Source organism: Carcharhinus amblyrhynchos, chromosome 28, assembly GCF_965287045.1.
Source record: "Carcharhinus amblyrhynchos chromosome 28, sCarAmb.v2.hapA, whole genome shotgun sequence".
In the NCBI taxonomy this organism is placed as follows: Eukaryota; Metazoa; Chordata; class Chondrichthyes; order Carcharhiniformes; family Carcharhinidae; genus Carcharhinus; species Carcharhinus amblyrhynchos.
In genome coordinates, this window is record NC_137351.1 from 16,752,959 (window position 1) to 16,765,516 (window position 12,558).

The following is a 12,558-nucleotide window of genomic DNA, read 5'->3' on the forward strand; positions in this document are numbered from 1 at the left end:
AAGAGAATACAATACAGACAGTGCACAACCCTTTCAGCTGATACATACCACCCATAACCAGCCTTCCTCTCTGCTGAGCAGATGTGCCTGTGTGGACCTGGATCTTCTCCAGAGAGTGGAGGATATAAAGACTATCCGTGTTGTTAGCTAGTCAGAACAACACAGTTCTCACTGCTCAAACAACAAAGATTCAGACTCGGGTTTCCCTTTGATCTCTTCTCTCATTGGTCATTGTGGACTCAATGGGCCAAAGGGTCTCTTCTATGATTCTGATTCATTGAGGAGCAGGTTTGATTATCAGTCTAGTTCCTGGAAAGTCCCCAGTGTTAGAGTTCTTTGAGGAGGTAACAAGGAAGTTAGATAAAGAAGAACCAGTGAATGTTTTTAATACAAGGATAGATAAATTTTTGAACAGTAAAGGAATTAAGAGTTATGGTGAACGGGTGGGTAAGTGGAGCTGAGTCCACGAAAAGATCAGCCATAGGTGAGCGTAGTGGCGTTATTGAATGGCGGAGCAGGGGTCAGATGGCCTACTCCTGCTCCTAGTTCTTATGTTCTTATGAATGTTGTTGAAAGGTTACAGTAAAATCAAACAGGATGTAACCTGGAGAAACTCCATCAGGTTTTTGTGTCAGAGTTTAGGAAGTTGTTTCACTTGCATAAAAAGCTCCACTCTTCAGGAACTTATTTAAATGTGGTGACAGAGTGTTATTGTCATGGCAGCAATTTATATTCTTAATATTTTCGTGCTGGGTTTATTGTTCTGTCCTTTCACACAATGCATTTACAGCAACTCGATTGTACTGTCTTGTTGATTTTTGCATATTTCACTATAACACTGTCAATGTCTCCTTCCTTATGTGAGGATTTTTTATATATATTGAAATGATGAGGGTTTCCAATCCACGTTGTGATCTCTTCAGAGTTAACACCTGGTGAAAATGATCAGTAATTACGTCTGAAACCAGCCCAGAAATCAAAGAAAGTTATTTTTATTTAGTTCTGTAGTTAATCAGACTCTCAATGTTAACTTGTTCTCTGTCCAGGCCTGCTGAGGTTTTCCAGCATTTTCTGTTTTAATTTCAGGTTTCCAGCATTCGCAGCATTTTGCTTCTAATTAATTTGCATTTTTCTTACAGACTACAAAAGCTATTTTGAGATGAGGGGGTGGTGGACTCATCCAGAGACTGACCCACAGACACCCACACAGACCCAGGCCCATCTGCCCATATACACACTGACCCAGACACCCACACACATATCAAGATCCATCCGCCCACATAGACACTGACCCAGACACCCATAAACACATACCCACACACTCACATACACACTGACCCAAGCACCTACACAAATACCCACAACATACACCCCCTCACAGACCCGACCCATCATCCCAAATACACACTGACTCAGACACTCACACACATACCCCCACCCAGACTGACACACATACAGACCAAGACAGTTAAATTGTAGTTATTGATATGGGAATCTTTTGTTCCTCAGAGAGTTTTGAGGCAGTATGGGATACACCTGGCAGCAATATTTCTCTTAACATTAACCACCCAACAAAGGTTCAGGCCTCAGGCTGACTAGTTTAATTCTTTCAAATTGCAGGAAGGTGTGTGGATTCCTCCTGGGAGTTCTGGCACTGTTTGCGAAACGCCTGTCCTCTGGTGACAGGGACTGATGATGTGGCGATGCTGGCGTGGGACTGGGGTAAACACAGTAAGAAGTCTCACAACGCCAGATTAAAGTCCAACAGGTTTACTTAATAGTAAATGCCACTAGCTTTCGGAACGCTGTTCATTCGTTAGGTGAGTGGAGAATTCCAGAGACTCCCAGCAGCCGATTGGAACCGGTGGAACAGATTGGAATAAAGCTCACCAGCCTTTCCCACTCACTGCTCTTGTACCATTCGATTCGAGATACCAGTTCATCAAAGAAGAAAGTTTCCGTTTCCCCTTCAAATTTGGGGCCAAATTTGTGAATAATTCAGGAGAACGACAATGATCCCTGGGTTAAGGGTGTTTCAGTGATTCCGAGGGAAACACAGGTCCCTGAGTCTTTTGCCTGAAACTTTCTCTCGGATTTGTGGGAAGCAACTCCCTATTGGAGTTCCCTTCTCCTGTCTTTTCTCCTGAGCTCCTCTCTCCTCCCTTTTACTTTCTTCCTGAAACTTCAGTTTCTGATCCACAAGATAAATTTCAGCTAAAATAACCTGACCAGTTTTGCATACAGGGTCCCCTACCTGGAGTGGGGAGTGGTGGAGTGGGGTGGGTGGGGTGGACTCAGAGGGACAGAGAGAGATGTAGGTGGGTGAGAGAAAAGGTCTGTGTGACAGTGTGTGTGTGTGTGTGTCTGTGTATGTCTACGTCTGTGTGCACGTCTATGTCTATCTGTATTTGTGTGTGTGTGTGTCTCTGTCTGTGTATGGCTATATCTGAGTGTGTGTGTGTGTGTGTGTCTCTGTTTGCATATATGTGGCTATGTCTGAGTGTGTGTGTGTGTTTGTATCTCCATTCTTAATGTTAAACAGATTTGGGAGTGAAGATCAGTCTGTTACAAGTGACAAAAAAGTGAGACTTGGTATTTGTTGAAGAGAAGTTATTATAACTGCATGTATATAAGATGTAGAAAATACTTCTATAAATGTATTCTGTACATTAGAATCGTGACAATTTCCAGCACAGAAATGGGCCCTTCAGCCCATCTTGTCTGTACCGGCCATCAAGCACCTTTCTATTTTTAATCTGGTTTTCTGGCACTTGGTCTGTGGCCGTGTGTGCTACATTGTTTCAAATGCTCATCTAAATGTTTCTTCAATGTTGTAAGAGTTCCCATCTCCCCCCCCCCCAACCAAACCACACTTTCAGGCAGCGAGTTCCAGATTCCCACCACCCTCCGAGTGAAAACCTATTTCCTCCAATTGTGTCCCGTCTCCTGCCTTTTACTTTAAATCCACACCCCCTAATTATTGATCCCTTGCCTAAGAAGCAATGTTCCTTCCTATCTCTATGTCCCTCATAGTTTTGTACACCTCATTTAGGTCCCCAGTGAGCTTTCTCTGCTCTTCAGAAAACAATCCCAGTCTAACCAGCCTCTCTTCAAAGCTGGAACTCTCCAGCCCAGGCAGCATCCAGGTGATTCGCCTCTGCACCCTCCCTAGTGTAATCACATCCTTCCTACTGTGGTGACCAGAACTGCACACAGTCCAGCCGTGTGTGATTTATATAGCTCCATCATAACCTCCCTGCTCTTATATTCAATGCCTAGGCTAGTACTCAGTCCTGCTGCCTTCAGGGATCTATTGACATGCATCCATGGTCTCTCTGGTCCACTGTGCTTCGTAGCACCGTACCATTCATTATGTATACCTTTGCCTTGTGAGCTCTCCCAAAAATGCATTACCTCAAACTTTTCAGGGTTAAATTTCATTTAGAACTGTTCTGCCCATCTGACCAACCTGTCTATATCATTCTGTAATCTAAGGCTTTCCTCCTTGCTGTTTACCACACCACCAATTTTCATGTCATCTGCAAATGTACTGATCATACCTCCTACTTCATATCTAGATCAGTGACACTACAAACGATTTGTTACACTAGAAATAGCACTGATTCGTTAAACGTGACCTCCCCCGACAAAGTCATGCCGACTATCCTCGATTAGTCCTTTCCCCTCCAGATGCTGATTAATTCTGTCCCTCTGAATATTTTCCAAAATTTCCCTACCACTGATGTCGAACTCACTGATCTGTAATTACCTGGGTTTTTCCCTGTTCCCTTCTTGAATAATGGGAGTTGTCCTCCACTCCTGTCCTGTTGGATTTGAAAATTCGTATCAGAGCCCCTGTAATCTCTTCCCTTGTCTCACACAGCAGCATGGCATCTGAGCCTGGGGATTTATCTACTTTTAAACCTGATAAAATCATTAATACTCCCAACCACAATACTAATCTGTTCAATTAGATCACAATCACCTCCCAGTTCTCTATCCCTCTCCCCTTGGTACCAGAGACATTCTCCTTGTCTCGCTGCTCCCTGATGTGGAGATGCCGGTGTTGGACTGGGCTAAACACAGTAAGAAGTCTCACAACACCAGGTTAAACCTGTTGGACTTTAACTTGGTGTTGTGAGACTTCTTACTGTGTCGCTGCTCCCTTACAGGAGCTGAAACAATTAACCTCTCATCCTTCCATTTTTTTGAAGATGAAAAAGTTAGAGAAAAAGCAAACGAGCTCCCCCCCACTGCTCCAAATTTGTGAATGTACTCACTCAGCCCATGTGTCAATCGCTGTCTCTCTGCCAGCTCATCCACTGCACAATGACACCTTTTTGGGTGGGTTTAACTCTTCAGAATAAAAATGTTTCGGGATTCTCTCAGCATTTTTGGGAGTTTAGGCGTTTCTGTGGATGTTAACGTTTGGGACACTCCAGTCAGTTCAAATGCCAGAGGTCACATGATGTGCTGTGGCCACCTTATTCTTTTATTTTTAAAATATAACTTTAAAGTCTGTGATATCTTCATTGGCCATCATGGAAATGACAGAGTGTATCCTGTAGCATAAACAATATCCAAAGTAGCAATATTTAATCAGAGTTTTACAGCACAGCCCATGGTGTCTGCACCAGTCATCAAGCACCTTTCTATTCTCAGCCCATTTTCCAGCACTTGGTCCGTAGCCATGCACGCTAGGGAATTTCAAGTGCTCATCTAAATTCTTCTTCAATATTGAGGCCACCCTTTCAGGGAGAGAGTTCCAGATTCCCTCCACACTGGGTGAAAATGCCTTTCCCCTCTAAAATCTCCTGCTCTTTACCTTAAATCTCTGTCCCCTGGTTACTGACCCATCTATGCGGGAAAACTTTCTTCCTATCCACCCTATGTTCTGCACCCTCACTCCGATGTACAAAGCCACAAGTTGTTTGTATTTCTAACGCAATGTCCAGATTAGTGAAGATATTGAAGTTGCCAGGATAGGTTGATCAAAAATAAATCTAAAGCAAACTTAAAACTCCAAAATATCAGGCTAGTCTTAAAGAAATGGGAGATACTGTTTGAGATTTAGAAAATAATTAAAGGAATAGATTCTATTCTGATGGATAAATTATTTGAGTTACATGAAGATTGGAGAATTTGGGCGCACAAGTGTGAAATTGAGAATTGAAGGGCAGATTGCTTATATTAGCATCAATTTCCTTTTTACTCTTTCCCTTATTCCTACCACATTGACAGAATGGAGGAACCAGGATCCACACTGGCTGGCAGAGTATGGGATAGGAGGGTCTCACTGTGCAGGGTTGGATACAGATGTCTCTCTCGCTCTGTGCAGCAGCGTCTGAGGAACCACCAGCTTTGTTTTAAAGCTGAAATTGAAATGTTTCATTCTGGAGATAGAGTTTAGTGTCTGGATTTGGGAACAAGGCAGTCCCTTACATCCTGCAGCACCTGGTGTCTATTTGGGCTCCAACACTCAGTCCAAGTCTTGTCACCAAGTCAGGAACTGATCTCTACAGCGAGCGGTTCAGTATTTGCTATGGTTTATTATATCCTTATCTTTGGTTTTCTAACCAGAAACAACAATCTCTGAAGTGTAAGCAACATTTATTTTGTTTCAAAGAGGGTTTAATCCAGAAAGAAACATGAAGTGAATCAGAAATTGAAGCATTAATTCTGTTCCTGATGCTGGATATTCCAAAGCTCACTCACTGGCAAATCATATCCCGAGTAACAAGAAACACAGAACAACATTTGGAGCCATTTCTTTGTTGGAGAGGCTGACAAACTCTCAGGCACACAGCAGCAGACACTGGCATCTCTCACCACAGAGGTGGCTGACACCCTATCTATCACCTTCAGATATCCAGCTTTTATCCTGATAGGGATCAAAGAGAATCCAGGAAAACTCTCCGTTGTACCTGAGGGAACCTCGGCAAAACTTGCTGGCAATGCCATTCAGCACTTCCCCATTCCAACTTCCTGACATCAGTTTGAAGACTGAGTGCATTGTGACAGATTCACATCCACGCTAGGCTGTAGGGGGTGTTACTGGGAGTTGAGATGGAGCCCAGGCCCCTGTCTTAAGGAGTTGAATACACCGCTTTGTTTTTGGGGCTGATAAGGCTGGGCCGCTGGCTGTCAGTTAACATGGGAACAGAACGAGAAAGATTAGACAAATACAATTTAATTTTAACAATAATATGCCAGTCATTCTCTACACAACACCTGAAAAATTTGTGGCAGATTCCAAGTAAGGGAAGCATCTCTTCTGAAGTGTTTTCATGTCTTCACCGATAACTTTTGGGGAAAACAGTCATAAACAGAGTTGATGCTTCATTGGTTGAAACTGTCAAGTTCTATCAGGATTCTTTGACTGTCGTTTGGATTCCACTAGATGATATTGCAACTCCTTTTCTGCTCATGGTAAATTATCCTCTCCACATGCATTCCGTTTCTGACTGACTTCACTGCTTCAACGATCTGATAGAAATAAACCAAGATTTAAAGCACAAACATCAATAACTAATGGGGAGGTGATGGCCGAGTGGTATTATCGCCAGACTCAGCTAATATTCTGGTGACCTGCGTTCAAATCTCACCACGGCAGGTGGTGGAATTTGAATTCAATAAAAAAAATCTGGAATTAAGAATCTATTGATGACCATGAAACCATCGTTAATTGTTAGAAAACCCATCTGGTTCACTAATATCCTTCAGGGAAGGAAATCTGCCGTCCTTACCCGGTCTGGCCTATATGTGACTCCAGAGCCACAGTAATGTGGTTGGCTCTCAACTGCCCTCTGAAATGGCCCAGCAAGCCACCCAGTTGTCACCACCACCCTCTTGAGCGCAACTAGGGATGGGCAGTAAATGCTGGCCAGCCAGCGACACCCATGTCCCATGAATTAATAAAAAAGAACATAGTTCCAGGCAATCTTTGCAATGGGAATGGTTCAGCAGAACTAACTGCGAATGCAGCAAACATTCTCCCATTCCACAATCCAGCCCCTCCCATTTCCAGACCCAGGCAAAACTTCTCAGCTCCACCTGAGATGCAGTGAGATTCTGATGGACAGCACCTGGGGATGCAGAAAGAAATCTGCAGTAATAAAAAAAAACCATGTGGATGCTGGAAATCTGAAAATAAAAACAGGAAATGCTGGAAAAACTCAGAACATAAGAACTATGAGCAGGAGTCAGCCATCTGGCCCCTCGAGCCTGCTCCACCATTCAATAAGATTATGGCTGATCTTTTTGTGGATTCAGCTCCACTCACCATAACCTTAATTCCTTCACTGTTCAAAAATTTATCTATCCTTGTCTTTAAAGCATTCAATGAGGTAGCCTCAACTGCTTCACTGGGCAGGGAATTCCACAGATTCACAACTCTTTGGGTGAAGAAGTTCCTCCTCAACTCAGTCCTTAATCTGCTTCCCCTTATTTTGAGGCTATGCCCCCTAGTTCTAGTTTCACCTGCCAGTGGAAACAACTTGCCTACTTCTATCTTAATTAATCCCTTCATAATCTTATATGTTTCTACAAGATCTCCCCTCATTCTTCTGAATTCCAGTGAGTATAGTCCCATTCTACTCAATTTCTCCTCATAAGCCAACACTCTCAACTCTGGAATCAACCTACTGAATCTCCTCTGCACCCTCTCCAGTGCCAGTATATCCTTTCTCAAGTAAGGAGACCAAAACTGTACACAATACTCCAGATGTGGCCTCACCAGCACCTTATACAACTGCAACATAACCTCACTGTTTTTAAACTCCATCCCTCTAGCAATGAAGGACAAAATTGCATTTGCTTTCTTAATTACCTGCTGTGCCTGCAAACCAACTCCTTGAGATTCCTGCAAAAAGATATCCAGGTCCCTCTGCACAGCAGCATTTTGCAATGTTTTACCATTTAAATAATAGTCCATTTTGCTGTTATTCATACCAAAATAGATGACCTCACCTTTACCAATATTATACTCCATCTGCCAGACCCTCGTCCATTTACTTAGACTATCTATACCCCTTGGCAGACTTTCAGCATCCTCTGCACACTTTGCTCTGCCATTCATTTTAGCATCATCTGCGAGTTTTGACACACTACACCTGGTCCCAACTCCAAATCATCTATGTAAATCGTAAACAATTACAATCCCAATACTGATCCCGAGGCTCACCACGAGTCACTGATCACCAACCAGAAAAACATCCATTAACCCTCTGCTTTCTGTTAGTTAACCAATCCTCTATTCATTACCCATAACAATGCACAGCTTTATGTTATGCAGCAGCCTTTGTGTGGCACCTTGTCGAATGTCTTCTGGAAATCCAGATACACCACATCCACAGGTTCCCCATTGGCCACCGCCTGTTAGCTCTGTTTTTCTCTCTCCATAGAAGCTGCCAAAACTGCTGAATATTTCTGTTTTTATTTAAGAACTCTCCAGTACTTACTGACTTCCTTTAGAACCAACAATGCTTCACAATGATCTTTTATTTGTCTAACTGTGGGAGAGATATTTTTACTTTAATGTTTCTGATACCTCATTTACACAGAGGGTCAATTCTTTCAAGGCTGGATTTTGAGATGTCGGCAGAATTTTTTCAGACAGACACTGACAGGAAAGGCTCATGTAGCCAGAAACATCCTTCATCCAAATTCTTTCATCCAAATTGCTCTGAAGTGATTTTAGGTCTTTTGCTTCTACAGTTCACAACTCAAAAATTGATCAATTTCAATGCAAATATCCTCCCAGCTGTTTAACCATCTCATTTCAACATTAAAATTAGAATTTCTCCTGCCTTCCATGTATTTACACTCTGACAGTAAATCAAATCTCACTTCCCTCTTTGGAAACTCCCAGCAGTGGTTTGATTACACAATATTGTCTGCTGGATAATGGAGTGCTCCTGAGGGTGGTAGTGAACAAGCTATTAAAGAGGAATTGACAACCATCCTCCTTCTACAGTCTTGGCTCTGAATAAAATACATTTTATTGGATCGACTCACATCATAATGATAAGGAAAGTCGTGTGATTCCAACTTAGAGAAAATCAGCTTGTTGTTAATTGAAACTTCAAAACTTCCTGAGAAAGAAAAATAATTGTTCAGGCATTGTACTAACTCAGCAGAATCACATTATTACCATACAGAGGGAGGCCATTCAGCCCATCGCATCGGCACCGACTCTCCAAACGTGCATCATGATTTAGTGCCATTCCCCTGCCTTTTCTATCCCTGAACATTGTTTCTACTCAGAGCCAGCATGGATTTCTGCAGGGGAAATCATGCTTGACAAATCTGTTGGAATTCTTTGAAGATGTAACTAGTAGAGTCGACAAGGGGGAGCCAGCCAATGTAGTATATTTGGACTTTAGAAAGTATTTGACAAAGTCCTGTATAAGACATTATCGTGCAAGATTAAAGTGCATGGGATTGGGGGAAGTGTATTGGATTGAAAACTGGTTGCAGAGAGGAAACAAAGAGTAGGAATTAATGGGTGCTTTTCAAATTGGCAGGCAGTAACAAGCAGGGTGCCACAGGGATCAGTGCTGGGACCCCAGCTATTCACAATATATATTAATGATTTGGATGAGGGAACAAAATGTAACATCTCAAAGTTTGCAGATAATACCAAGTTGGGTGGGAGGGTGAACTGTGACGAGGATGCAGAGATCCTTCAGAATGATCTGGACAGGTTGGGCGAGTGGGCTAATCACTGGCAGATGCAGTTTAATTTGGATAAATGTGAGGTTATTCACTTTGGAAGCAAAAACAAGAAGGCAGATTACTACCTGAATGGCTATAAATTGGGAGAGGGGAGTGTGCAGTGGGACCTGGGTGTCCTTGTGCACCAGTCACTGAAGGTAAGCATGCAGGTGCAGCAGGCGGTAAAGAAGGCAAATGGCATGTTGGCTTTCATTGCGAGAAGTTTCAAATAGAGGAGCAGGGATTTGTTGTTGCAATTACACAGGGCCTTGGTGAGGCCAACCTAGAGTATTGTGAGCAGTTTTGGTTTCCTTTTCTGAGGAAGGATGTTCTTGCTCTTGAGGGGGTGCAGTGAAGGTTTATCTATTTTTGAATGGACCTACCTTGCATTAAGTTGATCTTTTCTACACCCTAGCTATGACTGTAACACTACATTCTGCACCCTCTCCTTTCCTTCTCTATGAATGATATGCTTTGTCTGTATAGCGTGCAAGAAACAATACTTTTCACTGTATGTTAATACATGTGACAATAATAAATCAAATCAAAAATCATTCCCCCCACCCACTCGCATATGTTGCTGATGTGAAAAAAGCAGCATGAAGTGTATTTGAGTTTAGCAGTGAGCTGGGGAGATGGGTGGGGATGTCAGGCCCTTTTAAAAGTTGCTGTTTGTATCTACTTGTGGAATCCTTACAGTGCAGAATGAGGCCGTTCAGCCCATCAAATCTGCACCAACAGCAATCCCACCCAGGCCCTATCCCCGTAGCCTCTTGTATTTACCCTGCAAATCCCCTAAGGGTCAATTTAGCATAGCCAATCAACCTAACCTGCACACCTTTGGACTGTGGGAAAAAAATCCACGCAGACACGAGGAGAACGTGCAAACTCCACGTAGACAGTGACCCAAGCCAACAATCGAACCTGGGTCCCTGGTGCTGAGGCTGCAGTGCTAACCATTGTGTCACCTTGGAGGAAGCAATGAGACAACTGTGCAGGTAGCAGTTCAGTGTAACATGGAGCTTTGAGCCTCTGAAGGACCAGTCTTTGCTGGAACAGGGTGACAGTGAGACATTATCACACAGTTCTGTTGTGGGAATTTCTGCATCAAACAGTTGGAGGTTGTTATCACGCGGGATTCACTCACCTGCCTGCCCAATGACACCTGTGATACGAGCCTCAGGAACCTGCTCCCTGATTTCTTCAGCTAGAGTCAGGAAATGGGCCAGGAATCCTCATCCAGAACTGAGGAGAGATTTACAAAAATGGTTAGAACTTATTCCCCGGCGGGAAATTGATGCAGGAATTGGGGACTGGTTCTTCCACCCTGAATCAGCAACTTCTGACCCCCACTTTGCTGAAAAATTCAAACATAAATCCTGGAAAATCTTCCAGCATCAATCAGGAAGATTAAAATTTCAAACTTTCATGGGAAGTTCCAGAAACTCTGCACTTTTTCAGCACTCTGAACTCGATCCAACAAGTTTATATTTAAATGGTTTGCCAAATATTTATTTCTAAAGTTTAGGATTTATTTGTTATTGTTTATCAAACCCGGGGCCATTCTCCCAGCCCCAAACCCCCGGGATTAATCCGGTTGTTGCCCCAAGCTGGAAATGACCTTCCTCAATTTCAGTATTAAACAAAATTAAATTTCACTTTCCCGCCTGGCCGGACCCCCCCGGACACTATCGGACTCCGGGATGAACATTCACCAATATTCGATATTCACATCCACCGCCCCGAGGACTTCTTCGTTGGTGACGTGATTTTCCGATTCAACAAAATTCGGATCCATTTCGCAGTCGCAGCGGAAACACCGCCCCGAGCACGTCATCCCGCGGCTACTCAGCCCGGTACTGGTCCCCTGTGCGGACACTCAGCCTTTCTGCCCTGTACTAGCCCCACTGTGCGGACACTCAGCCTTTCTGCCCTGTACTAGCCCCACTGAGCGGACACTCAGCCTTTCTGCCCTGTACTAGCCCCACTGTGCGCACACTCAGCCTTTCTGCCCTGTATTAGCTCCCGCCTGTGCGGACACTCAGCCCCTCTCCCTGTACTATCCCCAGTGCGGACACTCAGCCCCTCTCCTTTACTAGCCCCCTCATGCAGACACTCAGCCCCTCTCTCTGTACTAGTCCCCTGTGCGGACACTCAGCCCTTCTCCCTATACTAGTCCCCCTGTGCGGACACTCAGCCCCTCTCCCTGTACTAGCCCCCTGTGCGGACACTCGGCCGCTCTCCCTGTACTAGCCCCCGTGCGGACATTCAGCCCCTCTCCCTGTACTAGTCCCCTGTGCGGACACTCGGCCGCTCTCCCTGTACTAGCCCCCCCCCCCGTGCGGACATTCAGCCCCTCTCCTGTACTGCCCCCCCTCCCCTGGTCAAGCGCTTGCGTCATCGGCGCCTCACTTTGTGATTCAAACATTGATCCGGGGCCGCGCATTTACTCCCGGGGGCGCGCTCCGGCCACTGAGCCGGTGCCGCGCATTGACGCCGGGGGCGTGCTCTGATCACTGACTTTTTAAACCCCTTCCAAAGTTTCTCCAAAATCGAGTTGTTGAAATGCTTTCAGGATTTGCATTGAACTAGCGCCTACAGCATCTCTGGAACTGCAGCAATCAATTCACACAGCAAATCCCATAGTGAGGGTGGCGATGGAGAAAACGGGAATGTTTAGAACAGTTCTAAATAGAATTTAACCCTGAAAAGTTTGAGGTATGCATTTTTGGGAGAGCTCACAAGGCAAAGGCATACATAATGAACATACATAATGGTACTAGAAAGTACAGTGCACCAGAGGGACCATGGGTGCATGTCGATAGATCTCTGAAAGCAAGCAGG

The 12,558-nt window shown here is 44.2% G+C and overlaps 1 long non-coding RNA gene across 1 annotated transcript; it reads right to left on the reverse strand.

Annotated features, from left to right (window-relative positions):
* Positions 1–5,593: 5,593 nt before the first annotated feature.
* On the reverse strand, positions 5,594–11,471 carry LOC145359578 (uncharacterized). Its single transcript, XR_013889602.1, has 4 exons — positions 11,430–11,471; positions 10,862–10,959; positions 9,016–9,092; positions 5,594–6,486 (listed from the first exon to the last, which is right to left on the reverse strand). It is a non-coding gene; the product is annotated as an uncharacterized LOC145359578 (long non-coding RNA).
* Positions 11,472–12,558: the final 1,087 nt, after the last annotated feature.